Source organism: Chiloscyllium punctatum, chromosome 36, assembly GCF_047496795.1.
Source record: "Chiloscyllium punctatum isolate Juve2018m chromosome 36, sChiPun1.3, whole genome shotgun sequence".
In the NCBI taxonomy this organism is placed as follows: domain Eukaryota; kingdom Metazoa; phylum Chordata; class Chondrichthyes; order Orectolobiformes; family Hemiscylliidae; genus Chiloscyllium; species Chiloscyllium punctatum.
In genome coordinates this window covers 53,549,949-53,575,998 of record NC_092774.1, presented here as the reverse complement: position 1 = coordinate 53,575,998, position 26,050 = coordinate 53,549,949, and positions in this window count along the sequence as shown.

The window sequence follows — 26,050 nt, the reverse complement described above, 5'->3', positions numbered from 1 at the left end:
GAAATGAACTTCTACATTCGGTTATGCAACTGATCAAACCCTCTGAAATGATATGAAGAAAGTATGCCAGACAGCACCGTTTTCTTATTTTGAAGGAAGTTGTCAAGAGTTGCATTGCGATGCATTTTGATTTGTCAAACTTCCAGACGTTGAAACAAATACACTTTGTTTGAAATTTATAAGTAACATAAAACAAAATAATGGAGAAATGAAATAAATTGATTCCATAGGAACATTTACCAGTCTAATGGATTATCTAAGTACTAAAAAACAACTGTTAGAACATGGTGACATCCTGTAAATACACTCTTGGCAACCGCAAATGCAGGAAAACAAATTGTGTCATATACAGGTCTCCACTCGAGGAGGAAATAACATCAAACAAACATCGAAAGAATATTCAGAAGTGTGAATGTCAGTTATCAGTAGAAGCAAAGCAAAAGCTGTGTGGCAGCTTTTCATAACCCCAATTCCTTGAAGACTCCAGCAGCAACTGCTGCTTCTGAAAGGAAAGGCTCAATATGTCAGACCTGATCGTGTGGAAGTTGTGAACAACTATTCAGGCAGCTTCTGTTATTCCAACATTAAAATAAAGAACGCAACCATATTCAAATTGTTCACCTTCTTCATTATTACTCATCTCCTCTCTTTCAATCTCTGTTTCTTCAAAATCCATCTCTTAAGGCCATTAGTATCATCACAACTCCAGATCAGTCTCAGTCACGAGAGATGTCATGATGTTTAAAGCAAAATAAAGAAACTGGAGACGGAATAATTGCCGAAAAGGGGAAACATTGTGATTAAAAATTGAAAATATTTTGGGTAGAGGGTTTAGGGAATTGTGTAACAGATTTAGTCTGCGTTATAAGAAATCATGTCCTTGCCACATGGAGAACGCAAAGAAGTTTTGGCAGCCTTTGTCCGAGTTCGCCAAAGGAGAGCCAGCTGTTGTCATCTATCTGGACTTCGAGAAGATTGGATTACTTACAGTGTGGAAACAGGCCCTTCGAACCAACAAGTCCACACCGCCCCGCCGAAGCGTAACCCACCCATACCCCTACATTTACATCTACCACTTACCTAACACTACGGGCAATTTATCATGGCCAATTCACCTGACCTGCACATCTTTGGAGTGTGGGAGGAAACCGGAGCACCCGGAGGAAACCCACGCAGACACGGGGAGAACGGGGAGAAACTCCACACAGTCAGTCGCCTGAGGTGGGAATGGAACCCGGGTCTCTGGCGCTGTGAGGCAGCAGCACTAACCACTGTGCCACCGTGCCGCCCACGATCTTTGATAAAATGCTGCAAGATGAGGGTTGTTGGTGATAGAGGCAAGGTACTAACATAGATGAAAGGTTTGCTGTCTGGCTGAAGACAGAGATTGGAGATAAAATGTTCGTTCTCAGAAAGGAAGCTCATGACGAGTGGTGTTCCACAAGAATTGGTGTTATGACCACAATTGTTCACTTTATGCATTAATTACCTGGATGAAGTAACTGTTATCATTCAGGCTACGTTTTCAAAAGATACAAGGATAGATGGAGGGGAAGGCATTATTGAGGAGGCAGAGAGGCTGCACCAATGTTTCTTCAGGTTCGGAGAGTGGGTTAAGAAGTTGCAGATGAAACATAACGTGGGAAAGTGGGATGTTATGTACTTTGGTAGGGAGAATAGAGGAGTGGACTATGTTTCTAAATGCGGAGAAAATTCATAAATTGGAGTGCAAAGGGACGTCGGAGTTATCGTCCAGAATACTGTTCAGGTAAACTTGCATGTTAAGTTGATAATTAGGAAGGAAAATATAATGTTAACGTTCATCTCGAGAGGACAAGAATATAAAAGCAGAGACGCATTTCTGAAGCTTTTTTCGGAGCTAGTCAAACAACATGTAAAGTATTACGAACAGTGTTCGGCCCCATTCCGAAGGAAGCATGTACTGACCCTGAGGCAGGAACAGAGGATGTTCACGAGAATGACCCAAGGAATGAAAGACTTCGAAAATGAGGACTCTGGGACGAGATTCAATGGAGTTTAAAGGAATCGGGGGAGGGATCTGACTGAAATTACAGAATACGGCCTGAACAGTGTGGTTATGGAATGAAGGAGAAGGACCCGAGCGCGCAGCTTTAGACTGAAGGAGAATCCATTTAGAACGAAATATAGAGAAACCTGTTCAGCCATGAAGTGGTGAATCTACAAAATTCATTGCCACAGATTGCTGTGGAGGTCAGCCCGATGAATATGTTCGAAACTGACATAAGTTCTTGATAACCAAGAAAATCCAGGAATTTGTGGAAAAAATGGGAAAAAGTTTTGAAAGAAAAACGCTATGAGATACGACCGAGTGGCGGAGCAGAGTTGGTCGTCCAAATGCCCTAATTTCTGCTCCAAGGTTCTTAAGCAAAACCGTACCATGAGGAGAATGCGAAGAAACTGGATATTTAATCTCTCGCGGTGTGAGAGAATAAGAAATGATTGTTTTGGAATCATGAGGCTAATGCTTTCAATGGACCTGATAACGCAACATATCCATGTTTTAACAAAGCTATGCGATTTTTGATCCATGTACCGCTGAGGAGTCCCAAGTGGATTGAAAGAAAGGAACAAGCTCTGTCGGTACTCTCAACACAGTAATTTCGAGTTGCTGTCTGGCTCTGCAATAAAGGTCACATTATTCGCTATCCTGACTCCAGGTACAATAGCTTCATTCTGAACACAGTTAAAAATCACACAACACCAGGTTATAGTCCAACAGGTTTAATTGCAAGGACACTAGCTTTCGGAGCAACGCTCCTTCATCAGGTGATTGTCAGGTGAAGGAGCATTGCTACGAAACCGAGTGTGCTTCCAATTAAACCTGTTGGACTATAAACTGGCGTTGTGCGATTTTTAACTTTGTACACCCCAGTCCAACACCTGCATCTCCAAATCCATCATTCATTCTGAAGAGTTAGCCATTCCCACCAATGTTTCACCTTCACAGATGAACCATTGCGTTCATTGTGGAGAGGAAATTTGCCTCCTATTGATATATCGTACTAAAAAATCTGTTATCTTTGCAGCGCAACACTAGAAAAGCATGTTAAAGTGAAATTTGTCTATAAAGGGAAATGGAGACATGAGGAACTACGTGAAGAATTCTATCTGTGCAAGCTCTGCTGTATTTGACATGTTGGAGCATCGATTACCTCAACTTGCCACTGTACAAGTGACTTGTGGGATTGAATGTCCTGCTGCTGTTCTCACGTAAATGCCTTTGAATGACTTCCTGCTATTTCTGTGTAAGGGACACCAGGTGCGGGATGCCCATGGCCACCTCTCAACCCCTTGGCCCACATGGATAATCAGGAAGTATCTGTGGTGTATTATTGTTTCTTTCAGGCCTGTGGGACAGTTTCAGTTATCTGATTGGAGTCTGAGACCTCCCATTTCCTGTCAAAGAGCTCGATGTGCTGTCCAGAGTGCTTCTCTTTCCAATAGGCAGGAGGGACTGACTGGGGTGTCCATTTTCCTGGCAAATAGTTTTCTTCAAAAGAAAGGCTTCCACGTGGTCCTGGGAAAGCAGTTTGAATGCGCACAATGAGCTCCTCTTCTGACTATGGAAATGTTGAATATATAGAATTCATTTTGCATGTATGTTACCAACACTTTAACAGCTCAAGCTTCATTGTTGTACAGATTTGGCTGCACATGGTCACAAATTGTCACAACACCTGAGAGGTAACAAATTGTTCTAAACATTGTGTAATCTTGATCAGATTCCCAAAAGTGTGGCAACAGGCCCTTCGGCCCAACCAGTCCACACCATCCCTCTGAATAGCAACCCAACGAGATCCAAGTCCCTCTGACTAAAGTACCTAACACTATGGACAATTTGACATGTCCAACTCACCTCACGGACTGTGGGAGGAAACCGGGGCAACTGGATGAAACCCACTCAGACACAGAGACAATGTTCAAACTTCATGCAGACAGTCACCGGATGCTGGAAACGAAGCTGTGTCCCTGATGTTGTACGCCAGCAGTGCTAACCTCTGAGCCACCGTGCAGCACTCTGCATGCTCATGGATCTTCAATGACTATCCAAATTTTTGATTTTATGATGTGGCAAAAGACATTATGAAGCAGTTGAAGATACTTTCGCTGATAAAGTTGCATTCAGGATCTCCTGCAGTGATGTCCCAGAACTGAGTTTATGGAAGTCTTTGGACCACAAACATCTTCTTTTTTGTCATGAGGAGATATTGCACTTCATTCCCATTCAGTTCACTTTTTTCGAGTTGCATGATATTATACCAGTTAAATACCGCCTTGATACCTGGGCCAGTCAATCTTCCTCGAGCCCTTGTGTTCACCTCATTTCTTCATGTCAATAATTCATGGTGTCAGTGCGAGTCATGTTGTTTCCTCACCTCGGTAATGATGAGAAGAATTGTCTGTTCTATATAGTTATGGGATTTCTTTAACTCTTTTGACCGTCTTAAGAATGTTGGAGACGAAGTTTTGATACTCGAGAAGCTAAAATTCATTGGGCATGGAAGAGGAGTCGAACAGTACAGCACATCAACAGTGCTTATATTCAACAGGAAGACCTCATGTGGTGTGGTTGATTGACCTCTTCCTGTTTTTTGCTTATGTCCTCATTCTCAGTTATTGGCTAGCTTAAAGTCATTCTTTTCCTGGAACTTGCAGAAAGAATGTTACAGTCAGGGAGAAAAGTACATTTTGTCAGCGATCTTAGGGTCAGGTTTAAGAATGCATCCACATTGAGTCTGGATCTACAACATTATAAAAAGAAAAAAGCAGTTTCACACAAGTGAAGCTCTGTGAAGAAAATTGAGAGAGCTCTTTAATACCCACCATGGATTTTACAAGAATATTTTCCAATTCTTAAAATGCCATGTACGATAGAATTGAGAGATTGATTAGTCTCCTCTCTTCCTGTGTGCAACACAATCGGAGCAAGCACCCTCTATCTGCTCCTATGCAGCAGATTTGAGGGGCGGAGTGAACATGGCAACATTATACTTCGGTTGGGAGTGAGTTATTAGACACTTTGTCCCTGCTTCACTGCACACTAAGACTTTGGCCTCAAACAATTTTCTATTCTGTATCCGATTATGCCGGACTCACCTGTCTGTTAAATACCGAATTGACAGAAGGCAAACACCTAGGCACCACCAACTTATGGGGAGGAGGATTCTGACGCGAATGACCTTTTTTGAATTTCTCCTCATCCCTCTTCTGAATGGGTTGGCAGGCCATTCTTACTTTTTATCGCCCACCCCTTCCACTGGTAACAACAAATTCTAATCATAAACAGATCGGTGATATGGTTAATTTATACATATCTCAGGTGGTGTCAGAGCCCCTGTTCAGAAAAAGTCAGGCGACTTATTTTAATCCTTAAAAGTCGCTAGTTTATTCCCATAACAAAGGTATTCAAAAACTAGGGAAAAATGAATAATAACCAGTTTGTACATTGCAGATATACAATTGAAATTTAACTTCTAAATATTATTCAGTCACAAAATCAAGTGTATGGGCACCAAGACAGATGTACACAATCGGATGGACACACATACGTCTCGTGACAAGCAAAAACAAATGAAAACTCTGCAGAATGTCAATTCGAAGGTACATTGACAAAATAACGTTGTACATAGTGGCAAAAATAAAAATAAGAGATTGCTCTAATTACTATTCAAGTATCCGAATGAGTATCTGCCAGGATCAGTTAGATACACCTGAAGTCCATTTGCGACAGGCTGTGCGGAGATTCCAAAGAAACGCTGACAGGATTCCATCACGAATGGCCAAGGTGACTGCAGGGTTGCAGCTCTCACATTATCGTGAGAAGTAACGAAGAAAGAGAGGGAGCAATAAGCCCCTCCCACTCAGATAGTTTGCATTTTCTCCCCCTCTGCATTGAAATATACATTGATGTAATCTGACACACATGGACGATGCGAGGCTGCTTTGAAAATTCTCGGTTTTTTATGACTCCATCGTATTTCCCTGCTCCATGTACGTGCATCATTGTGGCTAATGTATCCAGCTCCCACTGATGAATAAAAATTTCACCCACTGCCTCATTTGATAATAGGTTTATACGTAATTTTTGAACATTTGTTTTACATCTTGAATGATTAGATTAGGTTTGAGGTGAAAGATCTTACTGAACCATGAGCTGGGATGCGCATTTCAAAGTTCAGATAATCGTACTGCATCATGCTCATGTTTGAAACAGAATAGTGTAATTCGCGCCAGATTTGCACACACACGCTCGCAAATTGTGAACAATGAATTCATGGGAGTGCATGAGCTTGGTTGAACAACATGTCATGTACCAAATTCTCGGCCATGTTCTTTCTGAGTTGGTGTTGTGTGGTCAGAAGAACTAGTTAAGTATTTTGCTCCCAAAGAGCTTTGAGAAATTCTGAAAATAACAACGTGCATTTACCACAACTTCCGTACACAAATCGTTTTATAGCTTTACAGTCAAACATCTCAGTCATAAAGCATGAGTCCAAAGTATCAAGTTGGGTGCAGTGAGATGCAAATGTACAATATAAAATTTCGAAATAGACAAGCAAATCCTGAATTACATATAAATATTGCAATAACGAGCAAAAAGGATTTCTGCAAGGTGAAACTCAGAACATTTATAGAACGTATGATAACGTGGATATAAATAGATTTTGTCCCTTAGGCTGTCGATTCAGTGGGCATGAGGCCACTATAAGTGGCAGAATATTCAAGACTTCCAAAAGGAGGAAATGCTTCACTCAGAGATGATTCTCCAACACAGGTGCATGGAAATGTGCTGGCAGGTAAGATCTAGGAGAATCTCAAGATATTCTGCAAGTGCATTGAGAGGAATAAAATAGCCAGGAAATAATTGGTGCCCATTAGAAACTAAGTGGGGAGTCTGTGCATGAAGCAGAAGGTTGTTGGATTGTGCAATGAGTTCTTCTCTGTTTGACTTGACACAGAAATCGAGAAGGTAGACTGGGAAGCTCTTCAGCAGAATGATATGGAGTGCGAGCAGGTGTTGGAGATTTTAAAAACTGGAGATACCAAGGTTTGAATGAGTTCTATCCCAAGCTGTTGTCGGCGACGAGAAAGAAAAGGTGCTGTTACCAAGTTTTAAATCAACTTTCTCCAGAGGACTGGAGATCAGCTAAAATTGTCTCACTTTACAGGACGGGTAGTGAAGAGAATGCTGGGAAATATGGAGTACTCACATCAATGTTGAGGAAACTAAAGTGAAAACCATTTGGAGAGTCAAGACTTGATCAGGTACGGTCAGTGTGTCTTTATGAGAGCGAAACATTTTGTTCTGCGAGACGTTTGCCAAAGGCTGACATGGGAAGCTGATGATTTAAAATCTCAGCGTATCGAGCGTGACTTGGCAATTTGCATGCAAAATCGACTGAGTAGCAGGATACAGAGGATAGTGGTAGAAAGATGATTGTGTAACTGGAGACCAGTGGCTTACTACATGGACCAGTGCTGTGTCCCTTTTTAATTTGACTTTTTCAGAAATGACGTGGATGTGATTGTGGAGGGTAGTGTGGGAGAGTGATGAGAAAGTTTGTGTTGGGCACGAAGATTGGAAGTACTGAGAAGGTTATGTCTTATGTTATGGTAAATGGCATAGTCAGATCTGCAGATCAATGGGAGATGCAACTTAAATTTGATAAATCTGATGTAATGCGTTTTGAAGAAGGGACATGATAGAGTAGCACTCAATGAACGACAGCACAAGTGAAAGCTCAGAGAATGATCTTATACTTTGGTCTGTGACGTCTAAACTATGTGACTACAATATTCGATCCAGAGAGGCCACTGAGATGCGTAAGAATGTCTGCACTCAGAGAATGGTGCATACTGTAAAACATAAGGTTGTGGAGGCTCAGGTACTGAACATATATTATCATTTCTCGTGAGTAAAGGGGAAAGATGGAGCAGGAGTAAGGCGTGGAGATTGAGAATCAGCCGTTCTTATTTTGAATGAAGGAAGAAGCTCAGTGTGCTAAAGGGACAGACACGGTTCATGTGATAGATTTTCCTATGACTAATGAAAAAAGAAATCTGTATATTGTACGGGGGAGAAGCATTGAAGAGATATTCATACATGAAATATAATGGAGAGACTCAACTGTGCGCATTACCTATTCCTTATATTTCAGTGCAGTCTTTGGAGGAAGGCTGGAAATGTTTTCCCAAGCCTCTGATTTTTGGATGGAAGGCCTTTGGTCAGGTTTGTGTTTATGTTTGGATGTCTCGACTGGTGCGTGGTATTCTGTCTGCTTTTTATCCTTTAAGACATTGGACGGTGTTATAAAACTGAGTAAAACCAAATCACTGAGGATGCTAGAATCTGAAACCAAAAAAGAAAATGCTGGAAAATCTCAGCAGCTCTGGCAGCTCTTTTCTCTCCTTCCAGATACTGCCAGGTCTGTTGAGACTTTCCAACATTTTCTCTTATGATTATAAAACTGATTGCACTGCTCGACCGTTCAGGCAGCATATTTATGTGTATGGAGTCACTTTCAGGCCAGGACGTTACCTTTGCTTCATAAACTATGTTGGGGAAGCAATTTTTTTCTTGAGAATTGAAACTGGCTTCAATGTCAATGTTACTGACGCCAAATCTTTGATCTCGATATATTATTCATGGTCTTTATTTCACAACAGTCGCAGGAGCAGGACCTTGGTGTGGACACATAATCTCGTAACATTTCTAAAACAGCCCCACCTCCAAATATTAACTTACTTCAAACCACGCTGAGCAGATTATTTCTGTGCTGCTTGACAATTCTATGGAAACGGAATTCCACCAACTTTACTGTCCTGATGGGACTGAGGGAATGGTAAGTCATCTAATCGTCAGTATTCTGCTTGTTGGAGACTGTGTGGAGTTGAACAATTTTTCACATTGTCAGGTAGATATCAGATTGGATATGCAATGAAATGGCGTTCCTCGGGACACGTCTCGTTGTGAAGCACAAGCCCTCAGTCCGATTGCAGGAATGTATCAGGGTCCATCACCATGGTCATGTCCACTGAGCTCTCTTGTATCTTGACGTCTGTGTAGTGAATCCATTTGGTTAAAGACTGACATCTGTGGTTCATCATCCACTGGACACTACTGCGTGAGGAAGGTCCTAATATTGCATCCCTGATTTTTGCACTGTTGGGCTGGGCTTTTCCATCGTTGTGAATGGGAGCATTTTTGTAACCTCTTACACCAGTGAGTTATTCAATAGTTCATCTCCATTCACAACTGGATGTGTCAGAACTGCAGAGCCTAGATCTTTGTTGCTCTTGTGATTATTTCGTCTCTTCTTTATCACATGTTCATCAGCGATTTGGAATGAAAGTCGTCAGGTGTGCCATATTAAATGGGTGTCATCGTTCAGGTTCACATGGGGCGAACCTTGGCATGTTCACCTGCAAACATCATTGAACCACGCCTTGGAGTGACCGGAATATAGACTGAGTGATAATATAGAGTAAAACGTTCGAGATTTGAAGAAAGGTCTGCTGTTGCTCTGGCCTTTCGCCAAGGTTTGATGAATAGCTTCTGCGATGCAATTTTGGAGACTGTTGCCCAATCAGACAGTGTTCTATTGACTCAACTGCCATTTACCCAGTGGCCGCTTCTGATTCCGAGTGGAGTAAGGCTTCCATTTTCATATTCTCATCGCTCTTAGGGGCTCTGCGTGGTCTTACTCCGAGAACTTGTCACATGCCACCAAAACGCTTTCACTTCATAATCTAAACCTGCTTCTTTTTACAGTTATCCTGTTCTGTTTCCAAAATGAATCCATTTCCCTCTGTTTCTCTCCCTGAACATGATTTTGAAATCTGGAGTTTGGTAGGTCGCAGCGTTGTGCAGTTTAGAAACAATGATTTGTTGCAGGTTGTGGTTTTTTCACTTTCTGGTGTGACTCGGGTTGTGCTGCATTTTGGTCACAGCATTTGATCATCTTTGACAAACGTCTTTGTTCAGAAACAGAAACTTCTGGTGAAGTTAGGCAGCAACTGTGGAATGAATGCAAAGTTGAGTTTGGTGTGTTGAAGGAGAAGTAGAATGTGTAAAGGGTGTAATTTAAGTTGTACATAGGGCAAGTGCTCTCCTGCTGGAGGTGGTGGAAATGGCAACGGATCATTCTTTGAATGCGGAGACACGAACAGAGGATACGTCAACAAGTGTATCTTTATTATTGTTTTGAAAAAAAAGTGAAGAGATGACTTCCGAAGTGTAGGAGATTGGTCAATCACAGCTGACGTCGTTCCCCTCCAGAGTTGCGGGAAATTTCTCTTTTTCAGAACAAGAATGTTTTGTCAGAGGCTTCCGAATGGAACGTGATAGTTCTGAACAAAAGTGGAAGAGCTTGAGAATGGAAGAATGGAGTCAATCTCAGTTGATCACGTGTTCAACCACATGTGTACGTCTCCCTTGATTGATTAAACAAGACGAGGTATCTGAATTGCAACATTTCTTTCACATCTTGTTGAAAGCAGCGTGATGAGGACAATTTATCCTTGTCAGAGAGTCAAAATAGACATGGGTAAGATCAGTGAATGGACAACATTTTCATCCTCTGTATCATGCACTCAAAATTGTGGCTGTTTTCCAGTTATCAGGGGCACAAAAACTTTATGGAAACGATCTGATCTTACAGATGTATGTTTGTTTGTTTGGAGAGGGAGTGTTTCTTGTATTTTACCTCACATTTTTATAAGTAATTCAGAACTTATGACGTCTTATTTCAGCTTCAATTTATTCCATAAATCTCTGAATGTAGTATCTTATGTTAATATTTAACATCTTAATCAAACAGCTAATTTTGCCTCCAAACCAAGATATAATTTGTTTGCTTGCTTTCCTCATAGTTAACGTTTTGACGATCTACGTCCTGGTTTATAAAGATTGTGGATTGTCTCTTTGCATCAGTCATTTCCTGGTGGCCATGGCAGTGGCGGATCTACTGGTCATTATCATAGACCTGATATTGAGACAAATTCCAATTGTTTTTTGGGAACAGTTTTATTTCCTGACATCCATTCGCGTGTGCAATATCCACGCTGTCCTGCTTTATGCAGCCACTGACTGTTCTGTGTGGTTCACCGTCAGTTTCACCTTCGATCGATTTCTGGCGATTTGTTGCCAGAAGCTGAAGCGTAAATATTTCAGTGACGAAACAACAGCTAAGATTCTGGGAACGGTGACCGTGCTGAGCTTTTTGAAGAACATTTTCTGGTATTTTATGCTCTCAGACAAGTATCAGCTTGTGAACCTCCCCTGGTTTTGTGACGTACCAAGCGATGTTTATGAGTCTCGGGTCTGGCTCACAATCGAGTTCCTCCATTACATTCTCACCCCGTCTCTCCCATTTCTCCTGATTCTGTCATTCAATGTTTTCACGGTCAGGCACATTTTAGTGACCAGCAGAGCCCGCAGGAGACTCCGGGCTCACACCAATGGGGACGTTCAACGTGACACAGAAATGCAAAATCGAAAAAAATCCATCAGATTGTTGTTTGTGATCTCTGCCAATTTCATCCTATTTTGGTCATTGTTAATGATGTACACTCTTTGGTACCGGATGTGGTATTTGGGATATAAGTTTTTGTATCTACATTGGTTTGCACTGGAATTGGGCTTCATGCTACAGCTTCTCAGTTGCAGCACAAACACTGCAATTTATGCCGTGACACAGAAGAAGTTCAGGCAACAGCTGAAGAATGTACTGAAATGCTCAAATTCACCAATATGTCGTAATCACTAATTAATCAGTCCATTCAGAATTCTGTCATTTCGACTTTTTTCTCAAGAATAATTCAGCCTGTCCCTTTGGTAACAGGATGTGTGTCGTTCCACCTGGTCCACTTGTTACACGTGCTCCTCTCATCTCAGCGTCCCATGAGAAAAGGTTCTATGTCACTCACTGTACGTGTAACTTCAGTTTGTAACTGATAAAAATGGTCGTTGTAAGTGCCAAACAGCAGTATTAGCTGTTTTGTCGTTCGTCATTTTTCTGAAGATTCTGAACTGAAGACAGAGATATTTGACAGTAATTCTGCTCCTTGGGAAAGTGGAGCGGACCAGGCTGAACGAAGGAGATGTGTTTAAGTCACTCTGTCCTTCCTTTCACTCTGATGACCAAATTGAAAATTCTCCTTTCATATCTCCCTTCCACCTCTTCTCACCTTCAGACTCAAAATTTACCTCTCTATTTCGCTCTCTCCAACTCCTATCATCCTATCATTTTTTTTCTATTCATTCAGTGTTTCGTACTCTGTTCGTCTTCATCACATTCTCTCCATTCTGCACTCCCTCACATCTGGTCTTCCTCAATTCAGTTTAAATCTCTCTCTGCATTCTCTTCCTCTTCTGATACCCTCTCTCTGTTTCCTTCCTCTCCATCATTATCTTCTCTTTCTCCCTCCCACCATTCCCCGCACACTCACCCTCCAACGCCCACCTTTTCTACATTTCGTTTCTCTTTCTGTTCGTCTATCCTGCCTCTCCTTCTCACTTCATCTCTCTATCATGTTCTCTCCTTCCGTACCTCCTGATCTCTACCCCTGACAACTCGCCCTCTCTCGTCTGCACTATCTCCATCAATCTTTTTTGCACTCAGTCACAAAGGAACACGCTCTGACGGCCATGTAAATTTGTAAATTAAGTTCCATAAGTTCCAGACACCTGATTGGGTCTATAACACAATATTGAGTGATGGAAGGGAAGAGAGAGTTGGAAACTTGGCAGATATTTTTTTGTCCTGTTAAGCCACAGGTGCTGTCGCATAGGACAGGAAAATGTCCAGTGTTGTCCATTGTTTAAGAAGCGTAGTCGGGAGAACCCAGGAAGCTGCAGGCCTGCAAGGCTCATGTCGGAGCTAGGGAAATTATTAGAACAGGTTCTCAGGGAACAGGTTCTCCAAGATGCAAATGGATTTATAAGCGACACAGAGTAATAGAACATAGAACATAGAACATAGAAGAATACAGCGCAGTACAGGCCCTTCAGCCCTCGATGTTGCGCCGATCAATGCCCACCTAACCTACACTAACCCACTATCCTCCATATACCTATCCAATGCCCGCTTAAATACCCATAAAGAGGGAGAGTCCACTACTGCTACTGGCAGGACATCCCATGAACGTACGACTCGCTGAGTGAAGAACCTACCCCGAACATCAGTCCTATATCTACCCCTCCTTAATTTAAAGCTATGCCCCATGTTTTTGTGCAGTTGGTCGTGCTTCGTTGATCAAGTTTTTTTTTGAGGAGGTGGCGAAGATGATTAATGAGGAAAAAGCGGTTCACGTTGTCTACACTGATTTCAGTAAAACCTTTCCTAAAATCCCTCAAGGCAGACTAGTACAGAAGGTGAATTATTGTGGTATCGGAGTGAGTTGGCAAGATGGACGCAGAACTGGCTTAGTCTTAAGAGACAGAAATTGGCAGTAGACGAATGTTTTGCATATCGAGTGCTGCTACCTCAACTATTCGTGGTCGAGATAAATGTTTTGGAAGAAAACATAACGAGTATATTTTTTAAAAGGTTACTTTTCGAGGGATGGCAGTGAAGGCAGTGCAATGTTCCTCTTGCAACATGTTTGAGGTGAGGGATGCCATGCTCGTCCCTGCTGATTACACTTGCAGGAAGTGCACCCATCTCCAGCTCCTCCAAGACCGTGTTAGGGAACTGGAGCTGGAGTTGGATGAACTGAGGATCATTCGGGAGGCAGAGGGGGTTATAGATCGGAGCTATAGGGAAGTAGTAACTCCAAAGATTGCAGACAGATGGGTGACAGTGAGGGGGACTGGGAGGAAGCAACGAGTGCAGGGATCCCCTGCGGCCGTTCCCCTCAGGAACAAGTATACCGTTTTGGATACTTGTGGGGGGGACGACTTACCAGGGATAAAAAATCGGGTTCAGACCTCTGGCACGGAGCCTGTCGCCGTTGTCCAGAAGGGAAGGGTGGTGAAGAGCAGAGCAATAGTTATTGGGGACTCGATAGTTCGGGGCACAGATAGGCGGTTTTGTGGGGGCGAGAGAGACTCACGTTTGGTTTGCTGCCTCCCAGATGCAAGGGTATGTAACGTCTCTGATCATGTTTTCCGGGTCATTAAGGGGGAGGGGGAGCAGCCCGAAGTCGTGGTCCACATTGGCAACAACGACATAGGTAGGAAGAGGGCTGAGGATGCTAGCCAGGCTTTTAGGGAGCTAGGTCGGAAGCTCAGAGTTAGAACAGAGTTGTTGTCTCTGGTTTGTTCCCCGTGTCACGTGATAGAGAGTCGAGGAATAGGGAGAGAGAACAGTTAAATGCGTGGCTACTGGGATGATGCAGGAGGGAGGGATTCCAGTATCTGGATAACTGGGGTTCTTTCTGGGGGAGTTGGGAGCTCTATAAACAGGATGGTCTACATCTGAAACTGAGGGGCACCAGTATCCTTGGGGGGGGGGGGGGCGGTTGCTAGTGCTCTTGGGGGAGGGGGTTAACTAACTCTGCAGGGGCATGGGAACCTAGACTGTAGCTTTAGGGTGCAGTACCTGGAGTGTAGGGAGGTTAGGAACATGGCATCAATCTCAAAGGAGGCTGCCTATAAACAGGAAGGGGGCTTGAAGTATGCATACTTCAATGCAAGAAGTATACGAAATAAGATTGGTGAACTTGCAGCATGGGTTGGTACCGAGGATTTCGATGTTGTGGCTATTCGGGAGACATGGGTAGAACAGGGACAGGATTAGCTGTTGCAGGTTCCAGGGGTTAAATATTTTAGTAGGGTCAGAGATCGGAGTAAAAGAGGGGGAGGTGTGCCATTGCTTGTCAAAGATAGTGCTACAGCGGCGGAAAGGACGATGGATGAAGACTCGCCATCTGAGGTAGTTTGGGCTGAGGTTAGGAATAGGAAAGGTGAGGTCACCCTGTTAGGGGTTTTCTACAGGCCTCCTAATAGTCTTAGAGAGGGAGAAGAAAGGATTGCGAGGATGATTCAGGAGAAGATTGAAAGTAATAGGGTGGTTGTTATGGGACTTTAACGTTCCTGATATTGACTGGGAAAGATGCAGCTGGAGTTCGTTCGATGGGTCGGTGTTTGTCCAATGTATGCAGGAGGGTTTGATGACACAATATATAGTCAGGCCAACAAGAGGTGAGGCCATACTGGATTTGCTTCTGGTTAACGAACCAGGCCAGGTGTTAGAATTGGAGGTAAGTGAGCACTTTGGGGACAGTGACCAAAATTCGGTGACTTTTATGCTAGTGATGGAGAGGGATAAGTGTGCACTGCAGGGCAAGTGTTATAACTGGGGGCAGGGAAATTATGATGCGGTGAGGCACGACTTAGGATGCGTGGCTTGGAAAAGTAGGCTTCAAGGCAAGGGCGCAATTAATATGTGGAGCTTTTTCAAGGAGCAACTATTGAGTGTCCTTGATCAGTATGTACCTGTCAGGCAGGGAGGAAAGGGTCGTGTGAGGGAGCCGTGGTTCAATAAGGGATTGGAATCCCTTGTTAAAGGGAAGAGAGCGGCCTTTATAAAGATGAGGCATGAAGGTTTAATTGGGGCGATTGAGAGGTATAAGGTAGCCAGGAAGGATCTGAAGAGAGAGCTAAGAGCAGCAAGGAAGGGACATGATAAGTCCTTTGTTGGTAGGATTAGGGAAAACCCAAAGGCTTTCTATAGGTATGACAGGAATAAAAGAATGACTAGGGTAGGAATAGATACAGTCAAGGATAGTAGTGGGAAGCTGCGTGTGGAGGCTGAAGGGATTGGGGAGACACTGAATGAATACTTTTCGTCAGTATTCACTCAGGAACAGAACATTGTTGCTGATGTGAATACTGAGTCACAATTAATTTGAACGGATAGCTTTGAGGTATGTAGGGAAGAGGTGTTGGAAATTCTGGAAAGGGTGAAAATAGACAAGTCCCCTGGGCCCGATGGCATTTATCCTAGGATTCTCTGGGAAGCAAGGGAGGAGATTGCAGAGCCATTGGCCTTGATTTTTATGTCCTCGTTGTGTACAGGAATAGTGCCAGATTACTGGAGGATAGCAAATGTGGTTCCCTTGTTCAAGAAGGGGAGTAGGGATAATCCTCGTTACTATAGACCGGTGAGCCACACTTCTGTTGTGGGCAAAGTCTTAGAGAGAATTGTAAGGGATAGGATTTATGAACATCTGGAAAGGAATAATGTGATCAAGGATATTCAGCATGGTTTTGTGAAGGGCAGGTCGTGCCTCACAAAAACTTATTGAATTCTTTGAGAAGGTGACAAAGGAGGTGGTCGAGGGTAAAGCGGTAAATGTGATGTATATGGATTTTAGTAGGGCGTTTGATAAGGTTCCCCATGGTAGGCTACTGCAAAAAATACGGAGGTATGGCATTGAGGGTGAGTTGGAGGTTTGGATTAGGAATTGGCTGGCTGGAAGAAGACACAGGGTAGTAGTTGATGGTAAAGGTTCATCTTGGAGTGCAGTTACGAGCGGTGTTCCGCAACGATCTGTTATGGAACCATTGCTGTTTGTCATTTTTATAAATGACCTGGAAGAGTGGCTAGAAGGTTGGATGAGCAAGTTTGCGGATGATACAAAAGTCGGTGGAGTTGTTGACAGCGAGGAAGGATGTGGCAGGTTACAGCGGGATATAGATAAGCTGCAGAGCTGGGCAGAGAGGTGGCAAATGGAGTTCAATGTGGGCAAGTGTGAGGTGAATGGCTTTTATTGGTAGAGGACCTGAGTTCTGGAGTCCTGAGGTCATGTTGCAGTTGTATAAGACTCTGGTGCGGCCGCTTCTGGAGTATTGTGTGCAGTTTTGGTAGCCATAGTAAAGGAAGGATGTGGAGGCACTGGAACGGGTGCAGAAGAGGTTTACCAAGATGTTAACTGGTATGGTAGGAAGATTGTATGAGGAAAGGCTGAGGCACTTGTGGCTGTTTTCATTAGAGAAAAGAAGGTTTAGGGGTGACTTGATAGAGTTGCACAAGATGATTAGGGGTTTAGATAGTGTTGACCATGAGAACCTTTTTCCACGTATGGAGTCAGCTATTACGAGGGGGCACAGCTTTAAATTAAGGTGTGGTAGGTATAGTACAGATGTTAGGGGTAGATTCTTTACTCAGCGAGTCGTGAGTTCATGGAATGCCCTGTCAGTAGCAGTGGTGGACTCTCCCTCTTTATGGGCATTTAAACGGGCACTGGATAGGCATATGGAGGATAGTGGGCTAGTGTAGGTTAGGTGGGCTTGGATGGGCGCAACATCGAGGGCCAATGGGCCTGTACCGCGCTGTATTGTTCTATGTTCTATGTTCCATAACTGATATAATTAGTAATCTTGCGGACAATACAAAATTGGTGGATTTGCAGGAAAGTGAGAAGGATTGCCAGAGGATAGAGATGGGCATAGATCATTTGGAGGCAATGGCAGAAAAAATAGCAGATGGAGTTTCATCTGAAAATTCAAGTATGATGTGATGCATTTTGGAAGGGCAAGTGCAGGTGGAAATTATACATTGAATATCAAAAACCTTAGGAATACTAACATGAAGAAGAATCTTGGCGTGCAAATACACGGAGCACTGAAGGTGGCAGCACAGATTGACAAATTAGGTAAAAAGGCCCATGTCATTGTTGGTTCAGTGGAAGTTATTGAATTATTGTTCAGACAATTTATGCTCCAACTTCACAGAAACGAATTTAAGCCACAATACTCATAATGTGTTCCGTTCTTATCCACACATTCCAAAATGATGTCAATGCTTTGGATAGGTACGGGAAAGGTTTATGAGGATTTTAGCAGTATTGTATTTTTTTTTATTTGTTCTTTGAATCCGTTCTGCCATCTCGATTGAGTAACTGAAGGATACCATCTCCTGATTGGGTCGAAGAGAGCCTTGTATCCCCCTCGACTCGCACATTAACTCTGGTCCATGTACAACACACTCTCTGAACCTGCTTACGCATCCTGGACAATGGGATATGCCGTTTATATATCCATTTGAACAGAAGCCACAGTCTGGAACGTTGTTGGGACGTTACAGACAGGAGAGGATCCTTCGTCTGAGCAGAAACGAGATGATGGCGATCCGGATCAGTGTCTTCGTTATCAGGAGAGAGCCGTTTTGTGATCTAACTAGCAACTTTGGTGGGCTAAATGGGAAGATTAGGCAGTTCAGGTCGGAGACTTTGTAAAACCTTAGGGTGGTATCTTAAATAGCGAACTGGGGCCATCGCTATGGAAGCATAGAAGGAACAGCAGCAGGCAATTCAACTCCTCGAGCTTGCTGAACCATTCTTTTTGATCATTGCTGATCATCAAGTTCAATGCCCTAATCACACTCTGTCTCCTTATCTCTTGATCCCTTCGGCCACATGAGATCTGTGTACTTCTGTGATGAAATTTTTTTCTCAACTACTTTTTGTGACACTGAATTCCATAAGCTTGCCACTGTTTCGAAGAATAAATTTCTCCTCTTCTTCCTAGTAAAAGCTTCATCCATTATCATTCAACCATGACCTATATTACAGAACTTCCTCTCGATAAGAAACATCCTTCATGGATCTGATTGTCGAGCACTGTAGAATTTTACAGGTTGCTGTCCGATTGCCGCTCAGTTTCTAAACTCACGTGAACACAATCCTAACCGAATCAACTTCTCAACATAAGTCAGCCTTATTATCCCATGATTCAATTTGCTGAAAGTTTGCTGCACATCATGGAAACCCATGCATCTATCCAAAGAAAAGGAGACCAAATTACCCACACTGTTCCAGTTGAAGCCTCGCCAATGCTCTGTACCATTGCAGCAAGACTTTCTTGCTCCTGGACTCGAATTCTTTCGCTGTGAAGGTCCACATGCAGTTTATCGTCTTTACGACCTGATGTACCTTGCTTAATTGCAGCGACTGAATACGAGGACACCAAAATCTCATTGACAATTGCCTTTGCCACCTTTGTAACTAGTTAAATAATTCCTTCCAATTTTATAAAAATCAAAATTGTTAATCTCACAATTATCCACATTGCACTAGTGCTGCTGTTCGTTTTTATCTCACTGTGTGTATGTGTTATTATGAATGTGAATGTTTGGGACTCTGTTTATCTGTGTATGCAGATGCAAGTGCTTCTGTGTGTCTGTATGCATGTATCAGTGTGATTGTATGGATGCCTTTACGGATCAGTCTCGCGAGTCTCTGTGCATATATGTGTACTTCTTTGAGTCTGCATGCATTAATGTGTTTCACGTATCAGCATCTATGTTTCACGTATGTGTATCTCTGGTTTCTGCGTGTGTGTCTCTGTCTGTGCTTCAGTCTTTGTGTATATGTATGGTCTGTTTGTGCTTGTGTCTGTGGATGTCTTTTCGTTTGTCTCTGTGTTTCTGTCTGCAGGTGTGTTTCTCGGTACTTGCCATCGTGTGCCAATGTTTACCATTAGATGTTTGTGTATGCGTATGTTGAAGGAGCTGTTCATTTGAATGGCGCTGTCAGACTGGATGATGGTGTGAGCTGCTGCCCTACCTTTCTCCCTCTCTGATTGAATTGCTGATGACTTTCAGTCTCTGTCGACTGTGCATAAAGTGGCCTGCAGAAAGTGTCATTGCATCACTCTTAACAACAAAGACTTTTTCAGAATGCCACACATACAGACATCTACTAGACGTTTCGTTACCCTACTGGGTAATATCTTCAGTGGGCCTCAGGCAACACAATGATGAATATTTACATGTTTGGGTTCTTTGGATTGGTGATGTCATTTACTGTGGTGATGTTATTTCCTGTGGTGAATACACTTCCTGTTCCTTTTCTCAGAGGATGGTAGGATGGTCTAAATTGATTTGTTTGTTTACAGAGTTCCAGTTAGAATGCCATGTTTCTGGAAATTATCGTGCATGTCTTTGTTTGGCTTGTCCTAGGATGGATGCGTTGTCCCAGTCGAAGTGGTGTCCATAATCTTCCATATGTGAAGATACCGGTGAGAGAGGGTCATGTATGTTTGTGGCTAGTTGGTGTTCATGTATCCTGGTATCTAGTTTTCTGCCTGTTTGTCCAATGTTTGTTACATTCCTCGCACGGTATTTTGTAAATGACATTTTCTGCATCGTGTCTTTCAAGTTCATTACCTGCAGTTTTAGTGTGTTGGTGGGTTTGTGGGCTACCATGATACCAAGGGGTCTGAGTAGTCTGGCAGTCATTTCCGAGATGTCTTTGGTGTAGGGGAGAGTGGCTCGGGTTTCTGGACGTGTTTTGTCTGTTGGTTTGGGTTCGTTGTTGAGAAATCAGCGGGCAGTGCTCACCACAGAAAATGACATCACCAACTCAAAGAAACCGAAACATATAAATAGAAAGCAGACATTTTCAGCATTGGTTCGTCTGAGGCCCACTGTAGATGTTACCTAGTAGAGTAACGAAACGTCTGGATATGAACCTTCCTCTCAGCGAGCAAACCTACATCCAAAACCTCAACCTGAGCGACAAATTTTCTCAAAACTCGCTAACACACATACCAGTATAGACACTATAATATCGACACACAAATACTGATACACAGACGCACGTGGTAGTAAAGATACACTAAAATAAAGACACTAATAAGCACATACATCAGCTCTCTCAGCTTCTCTGACTTTTCTGCACAGTACTTCCATTTTCGATCTTTTCGCTCATTGAGTGAGGCTGTGAATAAACATGACTGTGCATCTGAAATTAGAGCGTCCCCTTCCAGGTCACGTCTCGACTAATTTCGCATATTTAGTGCAGCCCTTGATTTGTGAGAAAGAGTTCGGTGGTTAGACAAAAGTGTAGATTTCAATGCGTCCTTCAGATGTCTTCATGTCACCAGTGTCAGAGACAGGAACCATGTGTGTTAAATATCCCAGAATGTATCCAGTACTTTCTCATTTTGGACTCCCTCCGTGTAGTAAATGGACACAACTATATGCAGCAGATTTCAATCCTGACCAAAAAAGACAATCCCTTTTAGAGTGACAGCTATACGTCCAACTTATTTCAAACACAGTGAATAATACAGCTCTCTCTTTGAGTTAGAGCACGAAATCATTCGTATTGAAGCGAATTAGTGAAGTTTACACGGTGACAATGAAGCAGTCATTATTTTTTCTCAAAACAATCTGTCGACTTTGCTTATGTAGTTTAGTGAAGGCAATGTTTTAGTCTTTCCTGTTCAGGTCCCTGTGTGACTGTTGACCCACAACAATGTGTTTTAACCTTTACTGACCACTGGAATAACTGACTGAGACACGTAGTAGAAGGAAAAATTAGAATGAGCATAAATAACCTTAAATTTGATGCCCACATCATATGAAAAAATCACAAAAATGAAGATACTGGCCTAATTCTGCGTGATTCCTACATTCTTATAAAGCATTTAATATCAGGTATACCGCAGATTCATATCTCAGGTGATTTTCTTTCCGTGTATGCCTCTCCCCTGAGCATGTTATCTTTATAACTCACATCTGGTGCTGCGTTTATTGATTTGGAGCTGTTGGTCTGCGCTGTACAAAGTTAAAAATCACTCTGCTGACGTATTCTCCGATTGTCAGGGAGATTCCTGTCTGTTAATTGCTGTGCATTGTGCATTCGTCCGGTGCCATAGCCTTTGCTCGGTCGCATCAATGAACCATGCCTCAGGATATTTTTGCCTGCAGCGTATGAGGTATATAATTTGAGTTAAATCACACTGTAAACTTTTGTCATGTATTCTGAGTCCTTACATCTTATACTCGACAACCACCTAATGAAGGACTAGCGCTCCAAAAGCTAGTGCTTCCAAGTAAACCTGTTGGACTATAGCCGGATGTTGTGTGATATTTAACTTTGTTGTTTTTGATGCTGAGTCACAGAAAATGGCGTGAGGACCTTTTACATTCCAGTGCAGAGAAATGCAATGATCTTTTTTAAGAGAAAGTAAAGACCTGAAGGCTGGAAAATTAGAGAAAATGAAAATTCTGATGACTGCTGTGTAAGTATTCGATTATATTAGATTCCCCACACCTTGGAAACAGGGCCTTCAGCCCAACAATTCCACAGCGACCCTTCGAATAGTAACCCACTCAGACCCATTTCTCTCTGACTAATGCATCTAACACTACGGTTAATATAGCATAGCCAATTCACCTAAACCGCACATCCTTGGACTATGGGAGGAGCTCGGAGCACCCGGAGGAAGCCCACGCAGACACAGGGAGAATTTGCAAACTCCACACAGACAGTCGCCGAGGATTGAGCCTGGGGCGCTGGTGCTGTGATGCAGCAGTTCTAACCACTGAGCCACCGTGCCACCCAATTCTGCATAGAATCAGAACCCAACAGTGTGGAAACAGGCCATCAGGAAGTCCACACTGACAATCCCAAGTGTATCCCACTCGCACTCCTACCCAATGAGTCTACGCTTCGCCAACTAATTCGCCTGACCTGCACCTTGCTAAACACAATGGGAAATTTAACATGGCCAATTCACCTAACCTGCACATTTTTGGACTGTGTTGGTAAACCAGATCACCTGGAGGAAACCCACAGACACGGGGAGAATATGTTAACTCTACACAGAATTCGCCAGAGGTTGGAATCAAACGGATGTTTTGACACTGTGAAGCAGCAGTGCTTACCACTGAGCCACGGTCCGGTCCATATCCTGTATAAGGAATGATTTCTTTTACACGGAGAGAGCACAAAACTCTTTGCCAAGACTAACTTGGTGAGCGTCTCGCACCCATCCTCCTCGAACCAAAAAAAAGGTTCTGTGCACTGGTTGGTAAGGTGACTAGATTTAATTCGATTTTCAAGATACATGTTGGAATTTTGGAATATTGGGAATGAATGTTCGGGAAGTTGTTTGTTCATCCCGCAGAACGTGGGAGGTAAGATTTATCAGGACTGTCCCTGCTGACTGCATCTGTGGAAAGCACACCAAACGCCAGCTCCTCGAAAACTGCGTTCGGGATATGGAACTGGATGAACTTCGGTTATTCTGGAGGCAGAGGGGGTTATTGAGAGGACTTCCCGGGCGTTAGACCCACCTCCACTTAAAGAAGGTAGGTAGATTTCCGTCAGTGGACAGAAAGGGAACCGAATAATAGTGCAGGCATCCCCTATGGCAACCCCCTTCAACAACTCCACAAAGACAGGAAACTCAACAGCAAGACACCCTTTCTTTATAGATAGAGAATTCGTGCCTTGGTTACTGCCTTATTCAAAGTGAGGTTTTAAACTGACAGAACGTCTGATATTTCTCCATTCATCTGTCAGCCAGGGCTCGTTAATTGGACCTGATTAACTGCCTCAATCAGGGAACTCATATTCCATTTGGCCCAACTGTCTGACCAGTTGCAATCGCTACCGTTATGCTTTATCGAACTCATAAAAATTGCTTTATTCACAATGTCTGCGTTCTATTTGATAATCTGTCCTAACCTTACACTTTGTAGAACTTATGAAAGACTGAATATTACGTAAAAGCATAACATAATAAGGAAGAACAACACTGAGCAATTCAAGTACTCAAACCTCCTACCCCATTTGTTACGGTCATGACGAGTAACATCCTGGCCTCAGCTCCTTTTCATTGTAAATTCTGCAAGATCATTCATCCACACAATGTCTCAGCATACTCTGGACGTTAGAGTAGTGACTTCTACAGCTGTTTCAAATCTGCTGCACTCCATTCTAAAACTATGAACTCTTGCCCTACTTCACCCACAAGAGATACCTTTCACTTTACATCGAAATTTTCAACCGCATCAGGATCTCATATACCTCGATTGAAAATCCCCCCATTCTTCTGAATTCCAGAGGGTGCAGCTCCAAACTGCTCAATTTCTCTTCCCTGGACAAACTGCATGTATTTGGAATCAATATAGAGAATGTTATCTGAATTGTCTACTGCATCTGCAACCCCCTGAAGTAAGGACACGAAACCTGTTCACAGTATTCCTGTTCCGGGTTCACTCCTACTTTGTAAATAAGCTGCAGACCTTACCTACATATATGTTCCAAAGCTTTTGAAATAAGTAAAAACATTTCACTTGCCATCCGTATTACCGTCTCTGCCGGCATATAAGTTTGTTTTTTCGGCAATTCATTCAAGGGGCAACCACATACCTCCACATCAAAGGAATCTGAAATTTCTGTCTATTTCGATAATAATTTGCTTTTCTATTTCTCCAAGCAAAATGGATCACCTGATTCATTACACATAATTTCACTATGAAACGCCGGCCAATGCACCTAATCAATCTATTGCCCTTATTAGATCCACTTACTTATTCTTCAAAACTTGCATCTACTCCTATTTTAGTGCCACATGAAACTTAGGCAATAGTACTTTCTATGCTGTTTTCCAAGTCATTAAAATAGGTTACTACTGGTGGGGGCCTCAACATTGAACAATTTAGTACACGAATCTCGCCAAACAGAATACAAATTATGTGTGTCTGTATTTTGTGGTTTTGCCAATCGTCCATCCAAGCTAAGAAATTGCCTTAATGCCATGTGATGTATTAGCATGCGTATGAATCTTTTGTGGATAACTTATCCAATGATTTTCAGAAGTCCAGTTTCACAATATCTGCACAATAGCATTGGTACAACTTGCTTACAACAAATTTGACGAAGTCACGAATATTATTCAAGCACGATTTACCTTTCATAAAATTATGCTGACTGTGATGGGTGGCTGTTTTGCCCTTGCAAATGTCCTGGTATTAACTCCTTAATAATGAATTCTGATGATTTGCTTTCAGTCCAAAAAGTTTGTTCAATGCCATTTATTCCCTGGTGATATAAGTTATTCTAAGATCCTGCCCTTCTCTCGCTCTGTGCTCCCTTTCAGATCAAATGTATTGGCGACAAAAGGTAATTAAGTATCTGATCTGGAAGAGATTTCAGTGGCTAAACGCGACGTTGTTACAGATGTTTCAGTAAGATTAGGGAGGGTGGTAAAAAAGGAGGGGGGTGGCATTGCTAATTAGAAATGGTATAACGGCTGCAGAAAGGAAGTTTGAGGGGGATCTGCCTCTGGAGGTAGTATGGGCTGAAGTCAGAAATAGGAAAGGTGCAGTCACCTTGTTGGGTGTTTATTATAGGCCCCCCAATAGCAGCAGAGATGTGGAGAAACAGATTGGGAAACAGATTTTGGAAAGGTGCAGAAGCCACAGGGTCGTAGTCATGGGCAACTTCAACTTCCCAAATATTGATTGGAAGCTCTTTAGATCAAGTAGATTGGATGGGGCGGTGTTTGTGCAGTGTGTCCAGGAAGCTTTTCTAACGCAGTATGTAGATTGTCCAACCAGAGGGGAGGCCATATTGGATTTGGTACTCGGTAATGAACCGGGACAAGTGGTGGGCTTGTTAGTGGGTGAACATTTTGGTGATGGTGACCACAATTCTGTGACTTTCACCTTGGTTATGGAGAGAGATAGGTGTGCACAACAAGGAAGTTTTTACAATTGGGGGAAGGGAAATTACGATGCTGTAAGACAGGATTTGAGGAGCATACGTTGGGAGCATAGGCTGTCAGGGAAGGATGTGGTGGAAATGTGGGACTTTTTCAAGGAGCAGATACGACGTGTCCTTGATATGTATGTACCGATCAGGCAGGAAAGAAATGGTCGTGTGAGGCAGCCTTGGTTGACGAGGGAGGTTGAATGTCTAGTAAAGAGGAAGAAGGAGGCTTACATAAGGTTGAGGAAACAGGGTTCAGACAGAGCAGTGGAGGGATACAGGATAGCCAGAAGGGACCTGAAGAAAGGGATTAGGAGAGCTAAGAGAGGGCATGAAAAATCCTTGGCGGATAGGATCAAGGATAACCCCAAGGCATTCTATGCGTATGTGAGAAATCTGAGAATGACGAGAACGAGGGTAGGTCCGATCAAGGAGAGTGGTGGGAGACTGTGTATTGAGTCGGAAGAGATAGGAGAGGTCTTGAACAAGTACTTCTCTTCAGTATTTACGAACGAGAGGGACCGTATTGTTGAAGAGGAGAGTGTGAAACGGA